This window comes from Corvus brachyrhynchos, unplaced genomic scaffold (genome assembly GCF_000691975.1).
Source record: "Corvus brachyrhynchos isolate BGI_N302 unplaced genomic scaffold, ASM69197v1 scaffold324, whole genome shotgun sequence".
NCBI lineage: Eukaryota > Metazoa > Chordata > Aves > Passeriformes > Corvidae > Corvus > Corvus brachyrhynchos.
Window position 1 is genome coordinate 1,197,253 of NW_008246067.1, and position 16,417 is coordinate 1,213,669.

The window sequence follows — 16,417 nt, forward strand, 5'->3', positions numbered from 1 at the left end:
TCAGTTGACATCTGCTGTCCCTACCTACCAGTGAGATCTTCACTAAACTCATTGCTGAGAGCAGGACAAATGTGCTGCTCAGGGTGTGATGGTCTGCTCAGTTATCCAACTACCCACCAAGTTCTTCTGGTATAAAGTTTAGTGCGCATCTTAATTTTGCATTAAAAACATTCAACTCTGAAGCACACTGAAAGGTTTCTGTTGTATAATTCATATTCTTTCCAATTCTAAATCTTATAAACTGTGGCAACTTACACATTTAAATAATACATGGTGTGGGTTCATGTCTGTAGTGAGTTAAGTCAAAGCAGGATAGTACAGTCCTCTTAAGAAATTTTGGTATGCACTGCGCTTGCTGAAAAACTGCTGACAATCAGTTCAGAGGATCTTTTCACATGACTTGAATACCACTTCCATGTAGACAAGAAACTGAAGCCAGGTATGATTTTTAATTTTTCTCTCTCAAGGGCTTCTGTTAAATCATTTCCACTTTCACAATCCAGTGACTGTACGAGTCAATCAACATGAAAAAGTAGGTCCTTCACACTTGCTTCTGCAAGTCAATCTATTAACACACAGCTCCGTCACGTGTTTTTGCACATCATCTATTCTAGAGTATTTTATGTATTGTTTGATTAAGACACAAAGAGGCCTCTTTCTTCAACAGTTGCAAATGTTCTTATAAATTGAAGCAGAAGGAGTATTTATTAGAGCTGACTACAGATTTTGCCACACACCTAGACAGCCTCACTCAAGCTGATTAAAATCCCATCACTGTGCAAATTCAACATCTAATGACTTTTATGTTTCAATTATTTTTTAGGCATTTCGAATAAGCAGCATCTGTATCCCCTCATGTTGTAGTTTTTTCCCTAAGGACAGGATTATTTAAATCTAGTTAATCTGCCTTCATTTAAAATATCACTATTTTAAATAGGGAAATATCACAAAGTAAGAAAATGTTATTCTTAGTGCAGTCATGTATAGAGAACGTTGCTCTGTGGTGCAGAAAAAAAAGAATACCACAAAAAAATTCCCGAGAAGTTAACTGAGTGCCTGTTCTCACCAAACCCCATCTTCTGGAAATGTTTGTAACCATGACTTCTTCCTTCTACTACTGAAAGAGGTACTTCCGTCTTACTCTTTTAGACAGGCTGCTTGCACACCTCTTTGCTGCCTCCAGAATTTCTGTGTATGGGTTTGTTCTAATATTGAGAATAAGAACAGGGGCTGAAGAGTTTCACAGCTTTCATGAGTGCAGATACTCAAAACTCAGCTGGGTAAGGACCTCAGCAACCTAACCTAATTCTGAAGCTGGATTTGACTTCAAAGTTAACTTCTGCTTACGCAATGTGCACATGTGCAGAAACCCAACAGAACTGAGTTTTCTTTTTTCTTCATCATGTGGTTATCTCTGGCAGCAGCAGCTGTGGTGTTGCCAAATGGAAACTAGTAACCAAACAATACACTGTTTGTCTTGTGAGGTGGAATAAATTAAAAGGTTAATGAAAATGCAAGTTAGAAATAGTCTCAAATCAGACTGTTCAAACCTAGGTCTGATCCAGGGCCCAGTGAATCCAGCAATAGGGAGAATAAATGGCTTGAGGTCCCAGAGGGAGGTGGCAGTGCATTGCTTCAGCTTGTCATCTTGTGTTAGTCATGTGTGGACCATGGAAGCAAAAAAGTGGAAATAAAACTACCGAACAAAACTTGGATTTGTGTCTCAGCTCGCCTCTGTGATTGTCACACATGGCCACCCTTTGGCAAATTTTTCTGCTCTCAGGATAAACTGCTTCCTACTCACTGCGCACCTGATTTGTCAGTGAACAAGATATACCAGGCAAACAAAGGTCTCTTTAAGGGCTCCTGTCCTCCAGCCACCCAAGCGTTCTCCCACTGACTTCAACAAGATTTAGAGCCAAGCCACAAACACAAGACTGTGATGACTTACAGCACCTTAAACTGCAGACTTCAGTGAAGATGCAGATGTTCAACACCTCTCAGTGTCAAGTCCTCCCAAAGCCAAAGAAAGACTTTATTGAAGCAGCTTTCTCATTTAAGAACTCAGAAATGCAACTGGAATTAATTTAGGCCAGGCCCTCACAGAGAAGTACAACATGATTATTCCAGTGAGGGAAGTGATTTTTCCTTCTGGCAAAGCGGTTCCTCTGTAAAACCTTATTGCAGTTACTAAATACAGCTTATAGCAGTATAATTTATTCCCATTCCCATAAACACATTCACCATCGCTCATTCAGTTGTATTGCTTTAGCTACAGGAACGGTTAAACTCTTGGGTGTAAACAAAGCCTCCATGATGGTGCTATTTCTGTTTTTTTCAGCTCAGACCCTCTGCAGAAGACATCCTGCAGTACATGTTTCTCAACCCTTAAGCTTAGAACAAGCTTCATACTCAAAATGGCTAGTAAAATTTTTGTTATTTAACAAACAGTAAAGTACTATATGAGAAATTAGTAGGAACTGTCTTATTTCACAGCTTACAAGCTTTTAATGTGAACTTTTTATTGCCTGAAATAATATTAACATCAACAACCTTGGCTTAGTAACAATTTTACTCACAGGGGTCTCATTGCAAGAATTTTCCAACTTGCTTTAACCATTCTATTCCTTCTAAAGAAAAATTATTCTGCAAGGGTTCATCTCCACTGGAGAACTAATTCATCAACTTGATGGGTATGCACCATGTAATTGCTATTTTTCAAATTAATCTTTCCCAATTGAATACAAAATAAGCAGATCCATCTGCATGTGACATTACTACAATTTCTCAAAGCTAGTTAAAAAGGGGTGGAGAGTCTTAACTGGTTATACTACCAGGCAAAATGTTACCCAAAAACTGCATCTCCAGGGCAAAGAAAAATACTCATGAAAACTGAAAAAGACAGCAAAGCAAAAGTTACTGTGACGAAGCACATTCATAAAAAGGAAACCAACTAGCTTCACCTCCTTATATCCATTTGTAATATTGCTTCCCGAGCCCTGAACTATAGTTTTACCTATCAGGATACAAACCCCAGGATCGAACACACATCCTGAAGCCACAACAGTGATGCTGTACCGGGGATGCAGCTTCCCATCAATTCAGGTTATCTCAGCTCTATGCCACCCATCGTTTCTCTCTAAGAAATAAATCCTTTAAGCTGAATTTCCAGCTGTTTTGCACAGCAGGAACAGTGTGAAGCATCTGGTGCAAGTCAAGGATTTATGTCTGTGGAATAGTTACGACAATTCAACCAGTTCTGTCCCATGGCAGCAACTGACTTACTGCCTTATTAAGTGTGGAAATTGTGATCAAGTTTCTATTCCAGTTTTAGTCATCTGTATTAGAGCCAGAGCTCTATGTCCTAATGTTGTAGCTTGTAAATTTGATGAAGAAAGAAAACAAGATTTTTTGTCATGTGGAATCTGATAGTAGCCTAATGCAATCTGTAACAAAATACGTGAAAAGGGTAAATAGGACTTAATCATAATGCATCTGAAATTACAGAATTCAGAAGAGATTTTGTTTATGATATGCCAAAATCTCTGATCTAGCTCATTAATGATTTAATGCAGTAAGTTAATGGGATGCACAAAATTTTACACCTTAAGAAGAATATTAAGCCTCAGCAAAGCAAGCTACGGATAAACTTGAAGTAATAAATGTTACTATGGTATTTATTATATGCCTGGGTCAACTTTTATACAAGTTGGTGAAATGAAGAAAATACTACTGAAACTCCAGTACAAAAAATAAAAGTATGCTGGTGACAAGTTTGGGCTAAAGGACCTTTTTAATAACCAACATAATATTTCTAAAAGTACATCATGATACAGACATGCTGCTTTTACTCTTTTTGAGGTGAAGCAGTAGAAAGGAATAAAGTCCAGTTGAAAAGATGAAACTGAAACTGTGTTCTTTTATCACTTTCTAGCTATCAACTCACAAAATCCCTACATCTTCAGTATCTACACATAACATGCCACAGTAGATCAACATTTCATGAATGTTCAGTAGTAATACAGTAAATACTGCCATCTTCAAATCTTTGTTTTCGTATCTTTGAAAATGCTTCTGAATTCTTCAGTGGATTTCTATCACTGTCACTTTAGTCTCCTTTTCTGCTTCAATAAGACCACCATTTGATCCTGAAACCAGACCATTCACATTGCTTTACTTCTCACCAGCCTTTTTCCTCAAACAAAACAAAACTGGATCCAAAAAAGCATGACACCATGAACACAAGCCATTCTCAGCACTCTGTTCTGAGATCCAGTTTGAAACTTTATAACCTGACAATAAATCACATTACAAATACAGGGTGTAAATTATGATTTTCAGAAATCATACTGTGGGATTGCACCCAAACAAAACTATCAAATTGCATTTCTGAAATAGATGACCTTTGAACAAGTGCTTTGATAACTGGTAGGAGAGGAAGGCATTTAGGTATCAACCAGATGAAAAACTAGGTACACTATTTACACACAAAAAAAATGTATTAATTAACAGAAAAAAAAATTAATTGGCTTTTTTTTTGTAATTGATCTCATGTGAATTAGACTATGTGAAAAGAAGTACAATTCAAAACTAATATTTAAACACACTGTAAAAGGCTTCAATGTTAAGCCTTTCTTCCAATTTGTACATAGATTACATGCATGCAAATAGCAACAGAAGAGACTTAGAAGCCAGAAGCAGCAATTTTCTACGGCAGAAAGGTATCTTCTGTTTAATGGACACCACCAAAAGACAAGTCTTATAAAGTCACAGCCTGGAGACAACGATTTCATTCTATGCTGAAAACAGAACAAATAAAATAACTTTAACAGCAACTGAAAAATAAGCAAAAATTACTACTATGTTATGTATAGCTAGGACAAAGCAACTTAATAAAACCTCTCCATTTGGTGTTCAACTGCCGCAAGTAAGAGTGAATGACAGATGTTAGGTTTTTCAACAAATTATGAACAAGTAAATTAGTAAAATAATTCATCACTTGGAATGTATGAGTGCTGTGCTGAGAAACCCTTCATCATATTTCAGTGGAGCTCTTAACAAAACAATAGAAGTATGGGAAAAATAATACTGCACTTCCACTTTTGAGCTTTTGAAAGACTGAGTCCCACTCAGCACACAGCAGCTGAGGAAGTGCTCCACTGAAGCTCATATTCAGAAACATACACAGACCTACGGCAGCATTCTGGATCCTCTTATCTGGTAGATTTTGTAATCAACTATTGCTGGCATTCACATTTGTCTTCAGAAAAAAAATATGGAGACTTTTAGAATGTATTTCTAAATGTACATTTACAATTATGAAACACAAATTTTATTCTGTTTATTCACTAAAAGGGTGGTCAGGCATTGGAACAGACTTCCCAGGTAAGCGATGGAATCACCATCCTTGGAATTATTCAAAAGGTGTATGGATGTGGCACTTGGGAATATGGTTTAGTGGTTAACGTGGTGGTCCTGCTTGAGCAGCCCAAGGTTCTGATGAGTCACCACAGTCTCTTGCCATGGAAACCATCAAGTTCCTACTGGTTTATCATTTCCCCTACCCGTTTTATGTATATGGCCTTTAATTTGTATCACCCTGTTGAATATGCATATGTTCTAGAAAGTTCTTTGTTCTTCAAGGTCCTGTTGGTCCCTCTCTCCCTGCTCCCTCCCACCTTCCCCCTGATTAGTCAGTTTGTACTCTCTCCTCCCGTTTGCCCAAACCTGATTGGTGGACTGTATCCCTATAAAACCGTTGGACCCTCTCTTGTTAATGTCTTTTGTCCCAGGAACCTCTGAGGAATAAAATCCTTCAGAACCCATACAGAAGATCCCTCTCATCCTCTCTGCCTTCAGTTAGTGCGCTGGGGATTCAGTCGCTTGTGATCCTGCTCAACATCACACTGGGGATAGCGAGCGTGTGTGCAGTGGCCTGACAGCCCCTCCTGAGGATCTTTAACCATAGGTTGGAGCCCCAGAGGTTTCCAGACTTGTGGCAGACACTCAGGGAGGCGCAGTGCTGTTCCTTTCCCAGTTGCGCAACTTGTGCCACGTGATGATCTTAGAGGCCTTTTCAAACCTCAGCGATGCTATTATTCTATTACAAATCACAGAATCACAGAACGGGTCAGACTGGAGGCAACAGCAGCAGGTCATCTGGTCCAACCTCCTTGCTGAAGCAAGGTCACTCCGAAGTACAGGGCACAGGATTGTGTCCAGACAGTTCTTGAATATCTCCATTATCAGAGACTACACAGCCTCTCCAGGCAACCTTTTCCAGTGGCTGGTCACCTGTGCCAGTAAAGAAGTTCTTCCCTCATTCAGATGGAATTTCTGGTGCATCACGTACTGCCCACTGCCTCTTGTCCTATTGCTCAGCACCTCTGAGCAGAGCCCCTCCCTGCAGACACTGACAGACATTGATGAGGTTCCCTCTCAGTGGTCTCTTCTTGAGGCTGAACAGGCCCAGCTCCCTCAGCCTTACCTCGTAAGAGAGATGCTCCAGTCCCTTGATCATCTTTGTCACTTTATACTGGACCTGCTCCAGGAGTTCCATGTCTCTCTCATACAGAGGAGCCCTGAACTGGACACAGCACTCACCAGGGCTGAGTAAAGGGGCAGATCACCTCCCTGACCTGCTGACAATGCTCTTCCTAATGCACTGCAGGATATCATTGTCCTTCTTGGCTACAAAGACATACTGCTGGCTCATGAAAGCCAGGACCCCCAGGTCCTCCTCCGCAGAGCTGCTTTCCAGCAGGTCAGTCCTGAGCCTGTGCTGATGCCTGGGGTTATTCCTTCTCCAGGTGCAGGACCCTGCATTTGTCTCTGCTGCATTTCAGAAGGTTCTCTATGCCCATCTCTCCAACCTGCTGAGGTCCTTCTGAAGGGCTGCACAACACTATGTTGTATTGGCCAGTCCTCCCAGCTTTGTGCTATCAGCAAACTCGCTGGGGAGGCACCTGCCCCTTCCTCCAAGCCACTGATGAGGTTAAACAATACTGGGTCCAGTACTGACCCATGGAGTACAACCACTAGAGCAACCCTCTGGGATCTGCTGTCAGCCAGTTCTCAATCCACCTCACTGTTCTCTCATCCAGTCCACACTTCCTGAGCTTGCCACAAGGATACTGCGAGAGACAGTGACCAAAGCCTTGCTGAAGTTGAGGGAGACAATAGAAAAAGTTCACAAAACTTAAGTGAATCCATGAATAATATTAGCCAATACAAATCAGTACATGCTGCACTCCATTCACTCAGGGCACCTTCACAATACAGTCTCAGTAATGTGACAAAACCATAAACAAAACTAAGTAAATGCTTCAGTTGCATAAAACACTAACCACAAAGTGACATGTATCTCCAAACACTGATAGACAAACGGCACTAGAATCATGACAGAAATATGGAAGAGAGTAATGATTTCATAACCTGCTCCTAGAAATAAAAAACTGTATAAGGTATTTTAAAATACAAATAATTATATGGGCTTCTGCTCTTTCACATGAGGAAGTAACTATTGAAGCACAGGACTTCCACCTTTTTTAAAGCAGTGATTTTAAAACTGATGCTATTAAACAGAATAATGATTAGTGATGAACAACCTTCTCTTCTGGGAGAAAGCATAAGAAGCCACAAATGAGACAAAAATTAAAAGGAGGCGGACCTAAGTTTTCATGTATGTATTTGCACAGCTATGGAAAAAGTGACTGTCCATCAAGCGCAGCAAGAATACTCTCACAGTATTAAAGACTAATATATTTTCTGTTACAGAATACAGAACTAGAATGAAATTCCACTGAAGTCCAAGGGAGACTTTAGTACTTGTCAAAGACTACAGGCAAGTTGCACAGAAAATAAAAGACTTCTGGCCCCCTACCACACTTCTGTTATTTTCTAGAAACAAGTACTTCATCACTTCAGTAGTGATGAACAGATACTAATTTCAGTATGTATTCCAAAGGGTGCAAATCTTTTTCAGCACTTTTTTTCCTGTTTTGTTTTTTTTTTTTAAATTTGCATCTTGCTACACAACTGGACTGCCAACCATTTCACATCCATACCATTTTCTAGCTTCTTTATTAAAACAATCTTCATGGATTTCTAAACAACTTTTGAAGTGCCCTTTAAAATGTCTTGAATGTAGATGTCTGCATCTTAGCAATTTTTTTTACAGATATTCAAGCCACTTTAGATCTCCTGAAACACCTTAGAGTTCAATGAGCTTCTGTATTCCCTGTGATCTGACAACTGGTGACCCATCATTAGTCACAGCTATTTTTTGCTGCTAGATACAGATGGATGGTTGGCAAGAATTGAAATTTGTGGACAAGCCCCTTTCACCACACATGGTAACTTCCCGTGATGCACCAGCAATTATACAGAAAAGAATAACAAGTGACTCTGAGTAATCTTTTCCTCTGGATGATGGAGAACGTGCGTGTGTGATGACATATGAAAAGTCCCAGGCATATCTACTGATGACAGACATGAACTACTCCAAAGAGAGGTGAGCAGTGTCAGTGCGTCAAAAATGGCACTGCTTTCGTTTCTTGACATAACCCGGGGGTACAGAGGCGCTGAGTCAAAATTGTTATAGTTTGCATTTGTCACTAAGAATAATTGAGCTACTGCTCCTCTCATGAAACTGACGTGCATCTGAATCAAAGAGGGAATGTTACTCATAAAGCCCTGCTTGATTTAGCATGTCATTCAAATAAAGGGGACACAGAAAACTGCAGCTCAAACATTTCCCTTCAGCAAAGCTTCCAATGAAAAAGGCACGACAACTTATAGTAAATACATCAAAGTCTACAGGATTGATCATTACTCCATCAAACATGAGGGCACTTCTAAAAGTAAAATTAGCAAATCAGGAACACGTGGGAGGGGGAAAAATTGTATGTGCTGTGTGTCACTCTGGAAGGAGCTACATCCAAATATGTCTACAAGTGCAAAACAAGGTTGTCCACAATCAGACTCTTCCATTCACTAAGAACTACTAAAGCCTCTGGTTTGTCAAGTTGCCCTGTTTGACCAGGTCCAGCTCCCTCTTCTCACATGGATACATTTTATACTTCTGTATTCTTCTTTCTCTCCACTGATCCAACGTGTTTGAATTCTCCCTGCATGTTTCCCATTAGCTCTTCATTCAATTTCAGTCTTCCCCAGGAAACACAGCACCAAACAAACTCAGGACAGTAACCTCTTGGCCCAGCTCAGCAGCAGCCAGAGCAGCACATAGTATCATGTGCCTTTGGGCACCTTATTTATATGATGAGGTCCATCTTCTTCCACCATGTGCTTTCTAGAAGTTGATTGTGTTTTGGTTTGAGTTTTCAGGGGGTTTTGAGGGGTTTTTTGGATGGTGTTTGTGGTTTTGTGGGGTTTTTCTGGCTGGTTTTTTTGGGGGGTGGGGTTCAGAGAAGAAAGTTTTTCCTCTCTTCAGCTTCCATCTTTTAATTTTGGAGTACTGCTGTTAGAAGAGACTGTGATGTGCTCTTTTTGAAGCCAGTTAAGAGTTATCTTAAAGCCATGAGGTTTTGACCCACATTGTTCCTATTGGAAGGCTCTTTTGAGGCTACCGTGGTTCTAATTCAAGTAACTGGATTTTCAATTCAGATTAATTGAACAGAAACACCTTGTCCAGCCCTGTACAAAGCCTTTGTGTTGCAATCTTCTAAAAGTAAAATAAAAGGACACAAAAAGAAACAACCACAAACCCAAGGCAGAGACACAAGGCAAACTGCAAACTGAACAGTTACAGCTATTTAACAAGAGAGGAGCTTGTCATAGGAAATTTTACCTGATAATTTTATTATTTCAGCATCTTAACAGTTATGAAAACCAAAAATTAAGCCCATAAAAATTCCTGGAGATATTCACTGTTTAACTTCATTATATTTGTAACAAGTGGAAGGGCTGCTTTACTTTGCATGCAGTGCACAGCAAAGGAGGAAAGTCTCAGGCATTGTTCTTCGACCACTCTAGACATTAATTAATTAGTTGGCATTTTGCTTGTTTATCTAATGAGGTGTGTGACAGGCACTGCTGTGCAGGGAAAAAGTAACAAATTGAAATAGTCTTTCTCATCCATTCTTTGATATATCTCACAGAACTCAAATTTTTCCCCTTCCCCCTAAAGTCAGCCCTCAGTACTTCTTGGTACAGCTGAAATACTATATTTATGAACTAAAATTATTATTTTCTCTATTTTCCACACTTGCAACTTCCATTATCATTAGTACAAATTCAATATAACTTCTAAATATATTATTTGAATGTCAAACTATTGCTTTTAAAACTATTCTAAATTAGAAGTGCACACATTCAACACAACAAAATCCCACAGAGCAAGATTTTCAATACAAGTCACCTGTGAAATTGCCCATAGCAGTTTATTTATGCCAATATAATCCATTCACACAATTCAGCACCACTGGCATACCTACAGCCAGTTATTTATCTACTGCTTACAGGTACACACAGTCCCATCTTCAAATCATTACGGTGAAGAAAATGGCTAGATTGTGATACAGCACTGACCCATATCCTGCACACATTTAAATCCAAGGCAACAGCTGCTGTTCCTGCACACAGCTGCAAGGACTGACTGCAAACCTGAAGGGTTGGCTCATCCTCCTGTTCCATTACACTAACATGGTCAAAACCATTCTGTTTTCTGTGGTTAGAGACACAAAATAAGGTGCTACATGGCTGGGGAAATGCCAGTGGCGTTTGCCTACTCCACCCAAAAGACCCAAGAATTACAGTGATGAAAGGTGCAACATGCAAAGCAGAGTAGGTCATTCCTCACACCTGGAGCCTCACTGGGATACCTATCTCTGCCACTACACCATGGTCATGAAGAGCATGTATTCACAAACAGCAAATAAAATGGAAAATTCAGTATGAGATGACACGAAAATATTTTTTTATTCCTTTCCTTTCAGGTATGAGAGTTTCAGTCTGAGGGCACAGATACACTTCTAGCACAACATTCAGTCCTGGTGTCCTTGGCATTAGAAAGATGTCAATAAATTGAGGGGAATAAAGCAGTCATCAAGAAACAAGCACAAATCTGGAAGAATGGCCAGTGAGCAAGAATATTTGTGTGGGTCCAGACAGCCAGGTACACAGAGTATGGTAAATCAATGATCAAGTGTGGTAGGAAATGTGATGACTGCTGCAACATGTTTTGCAGAGTGCTAACATGAAGATGGGTGTAATTTTAACATGATGGCCCAGGAGAAAATGGCAAGCCATATCCATGTGAAATTGGAGGAAAGAGTATAACTTGACTGAGTATCAGAAACGGAGAACCCCATTAAACTTTGTGTTAGTCTTCCAGGGAATGGGTAGAGGATTAACCACATAACCATTTAAAGCCAGGATGAAGAAAGAGTTTAAGTAAAATTAATGGAAAAAATTTGCATTGGCAATGTTACTAACAACTGTGTTTCCTATTGCTAATTTCCATGAGTAAAATGTTAATGAGCAAAATGTTACCTCCCTTTCTCACTAGTAGCTCAGAGAGCAAAGCTGTAGGTTGAATATGACATTGACAACTCTCAGTGTGACTCAGGGAAAAAATTCAAAGCATAACCCAGTACTATATTTCAATAGGGTGCAGAATAACAGCAGCAGGGTATTTCAGTTCAAGAGCTTTTTATACATTTGAAGTGGCAGCACTGGCGAGGATCTGAAACAGTTCTTCCACCTTGTCATGAATTTTAGCTAGTTGTGAATATCACACAATCTGTTTCTTCTTCATGACAGAAAGCAATAGAAAGCATACTGAACTTTTTTTTTTTTTTTGCATTTATGTATATTTAGTAGCAGCTCATCTAATAAAGAACAATTTTTAATATATGGGCTGTTCTTGAGTCAAAGAATGCTTCAAGATGCATGACTGTTCACAGAATATTAATTTTATACTATACCCAAATAAACCATATTTGAATATTGTCTGACAGACATTCCTACAGAAAACGTTAAGCAAACTATAGAACAAAAAACAACAGATAACTTTAGTACCCTATCCCAACATGTAGTTAAGATTTTAAATACCATTTTAATTTGTAAAGATAAAATTAAAAAATCCCTCTACCAGTCTTAATTAGATCCTTGTCTTCTCAATAAACTAATTACATGTCAGATGAAGCACTGGTTTAGGAAGCCCCTGTACTCTTGCAAAGGCAGAGATAGTTCTATTCCCAGCTGTGTCTTGTTATATGCCTCCCAGGAAGAAAAAATACACACTTTTTCAAAAAGCGATCCGTAACTACAAAGCTTTACAGTCACTGATTTACCTTTCATGTGTGCTGTTTTGAAAAAAAGGGGCTTAGAGTCCAGATTTTAAAAATAATTAGTCAACAATAATTGTGCAGAAATGGCAGTTAGAAAACTAAATTGTTTATATTCCCTTGAAAATACCATCAGTACATAATTGCCATTTTAGATAATGCAATGTACTCAAAAGGTATAAAAATTTCCATTCTGTTGCAGATTTCAATGGAAATTTAGGTATCTTAAATGGGATTTGGCTACCTAAGCGCTTCTTATGAGGCCAGCATGTAAATACCTTGGCGAAAATGCTAAAATAGGACTCATGCTAAGGTACTCAAAATTGCTACATGCTTTTCAGAACACACAATGATATCCTGGTCCCATGAAATTTCATAGGCAAAACTCTCAGGAAAAAAAGTGAAGGTTTATCCTTCCATCAGCTTCTTCATGAGAAAATCTGCAATTAAAAAATGTCAGGCATGATGTACTCCCTTCATCTCTTCCTTACTCTTTGCTCTGACTGCACTGTTTAGCATGTTCACCCACCAAAATCATCACCAAAATTTGGAAAGCATCCAGAAGATGGGAAACAACCTGTAAAACATAAGTTTTGTAATCAGGCATTTTATTATTAAGCATTTCTGGTACACTTAGAGAATCAAAGTAAACACAGCTAGAAAACTTCAGTCTTCCACTAATGTGAGATTAAGACCAGTAAGCCTTTCACTAACAACAGAGCTCTTAATCTGAAGATCTCCTCTGAGCCTTTTTATAAAGACAGAGCTTGGAAGACTTAAAGTAAAGAAAAATTAGATGGCTTGAAGACAACAAAACCAATTAACCTACAGAATGAAAGAAGAAAGGATCAAACACTGAAGAATAACTTGTCCTGGATGTCTCACTGATACCACATGCACTTGCAGTGACTAGAAGAACTGCTCAGCTAGCAGTGGCCCAGACTCCACATAAAGCATCAGTGGAAACAGTAATGCAGCTGCAAGTGCTTGTCATCGTGTTTACTGAGACCATTGTACAGAGGAACCTAAATATAGAGATTAAAAAAACCTGATTCAGACATCTGCATCTTAAAATCTGGGTCAGTTTCACCAAGATACGGAATGTCATCTAAGGCATGTCAGGACGCACAAAACATACAAACACCAAACTGCAAATAGTTACAAGTAGGGAGAGCCAATAAGTATCTGCACATGTGAAGATTGTTTCCCAAATTTGAGGCCTGGGATCTCGAGGGAAGAGAGTTCACAGAGAAAAACCTTCAGGTAATACTGGCACAAGTGGATGGGTACACCACATTTTAATCTCAAAAGAATTCCCCTGGAGAACTTACAAGCAGACATGGGTCAAACTGCTCACCTGCTCACAGAACTGTTTATCACAGAGGCATTGGTGATGTGAGTCATGCGAGCACCTGATCAATAAACACCCGTCTCTCTCACAGCCCCCTCGGGTGCCAGAAGGTTACTGCGGAGGCTGTTCCTTCCAGAAAAGAAAACCAGGAACCGGTTGCAGAGTGATTATAGTTCGCTCTGTTTTGAAAGGTCACTCACTTTCCATCATCTGATAGCGTCATTAAGCCCAAAAGAAGTGGTATAACCATTTGAAATTGCTGCCTGTGGTGAAATGGAACAGTAAAGCTGTACCACTTATTTGTGCCAGCAAAACTGAAAGGAAAAATAGCAGCCTTCTTTCACAACAGGACACAAGTAAGAGAGGGCTTGAAAAATATAGCAAGATTTTACTGTTTAACAAAACACTTTTGGTGGTAAATTAAGCCACAGGAACTATTACTGTAGAAGAGGCCATGACGTATTAACCAAAACACATTTGAAAACCTTCATCCTATTTTTAAATTATGCTAGACTGTGTGTGACCTGGCTTCATGAAGATCCAGTCACCTCCTGGGGTATGCAGTGTTCTCAGTTCCAACTGCAAGAGCTGTGAGAGCACAAGGTTATTTATCACTTTTAAGGGTATGATCCTCAGTGCTCAAAGGAAAATTCAAACAAAATTTAGCCTAAATGATTCAATCAGATCAAAAAGCTTTAATTAACAACATTTAATAACAATGGTGTTCATAGTAAAAGCAAATAAATTTCAAGCTTTACAAAAAAAACCCAAAAACCCAAACCACAAGCAAAAAAAACCACCACCACACAAATCACTGACTATGTCCTCCCAAGTTACTCAGATTCAAAACTCTGAGTCAAAGAGAACAGAAACAAGCCTTTCCTTCCCTCCTCCTGACTTTCGTAGCTGGTGGACCACCAAAGGACATACCTCCTGCTCTTGTTCTCAGCTGCAGCCTTTCTGGGCCTCTGCACTTGTGGAAACACCATCAAAGGTGTCGGGACAATGTCTTGGTGGGAAAGCCACAGTTTCCCTGTGGGATGGTGGAGCTGCCATCTCTGGGGGAGCTTAGGGTACACAGGGTTGTGGCATATGGGAATGTGGTCTGGTTGTAAGCCTGGAAGTGCTGTGTTGGTGGTCGGGCTTGATGATATTGGAGGTCTTTTCCAACCGGGATGATTCTGTTTTATAGGTGGAAAACAAATATTCAAGAATGACACTGAACTCTGCCAGTTCCACAGACAGTCTCTGCTAGATAACAATAGATCTCTTCTATCACAGGTACAAGATGGAAACCATCCTTCCTCACAGCACGTTATTCAATGAAGCAAAACTATTGTTATCCACAGGGTATCAGCCTTTCCTGTTGATTGTCTCCTGCCAAATAGAGGTATTTTCAATCCAAATAGGTGATTTACTACTTGTTTCCCAATAGGTAGGTTGAGTTTTTTGCCACAGATTTTCAAGCCATCAGATATACAACCAGAATGTCACATCTACTGTCTGCCTAGTTTAGCTAGGTGTATACAACTATGAGTACGTTATGCAACACAAATCCAAGTGATAAAGACAACAAAGCTTTGCTCCTCTGCAAACTGCAAAACCCTGTCATTTTCATTTTTCAAAAGAGCAAAAAGGCTCACAATGAAAGTGACTGTATTTTCAATAAAATAAAGACTTTGGAACACTCCCTATACATTTTTACTGAACTTCCACTAAACATCAGGTCACAGCAGCTGATCATCCAGCTGCCACTGCTTCTCAAAGCAAGGGGATTTTACAGTCCTCACATTTGCTAATCTGTCTGCAAAGAAAACCAGATGTGTAGTAACCAGTGTGATTTTTAAAAAGCTTGGAATTTCATTGATGTTATGTCTGTATGTAGCATAAGAGACAATGGGAAGAAGAAGTAATTCCATTGGGAGTCAGAGGTATAGCTACACCTCTTATAACTGGGACAATGCAATCATACAAGACTTTATTGAACATGAGCACACTTCCACAGCCACCATCCCAAACTGACAAAAGCTTTACAACAGCAGCAAAGCCAATACAGAGCCCACAGATGTAGTAATGCTACAGAAAACTGGTAAGCAAAATTGAAAGAAAAAGATCATACAGAGCTAGCTATGTGACTTAAATTTACAGAAAAACAAATCCTCTGCTTCAGAGAATTTCTTCCGTTTCTTTTGAAAACATTCTTTGCAACACATCACACAGAAATGTGAGGAAGAAAATTGCTCTTGTTTGATATACTTCACTAATGAATCCAGGCTTTAATGAGAATTACGGAAATTTAAATTCAATCTCTCAAACAATTTGTTGTCCCTCCCCTTCTGTGAATTCACCATGTCATTCTAACCTAATGAACATCAGCATAATGCATACTACATCTTTCTAATATCAAAACCACTTGCCTCAAAAAATTATAATTAGAAAGAAATTAAATTACCGGGAAATAACTACGTTTCATTTGTTTGATTTGTTTTAAAAATAAAAAGTAGATCCTGCAAGACACTACATCCACTACAGAGTAAATATAAAATGAAGCTAATTTAATTTGATGTACTATTTTTACTATATTAGATCAGAAGAGAAACAGAAATGCCTCATACTGTAAATGTGCCTAATAAAGTAGGCAAACATAGGCAACAACTACTTTCACAATGTATTTCCACTGAGCCATATTTGTTCTTATCAAAGTATTTGTGCAAGCAGAAACTACAGTCTAAACCTACATCTGAATATGAAAAAAGAA

At 39.1% G+C, this 16,417-nt stretch overlaps 1 protein-coding gene across 1 annotated transcript in view; it reads right to left on the bottom strand.

Annotated features, from left to right (window-relative positions):
* PARP8 (poly(ADP-ribose) polymerase family member 8) overlaps window positions 1-16,417 on the bottom strand; it is a gene marked incomplete at its 5' end in the record, with an annotated part of 124,510 nt that overhangs the window by 70,330 nt on the left and 37,763 nt on the right. The window lies entirely within an intron of this gene.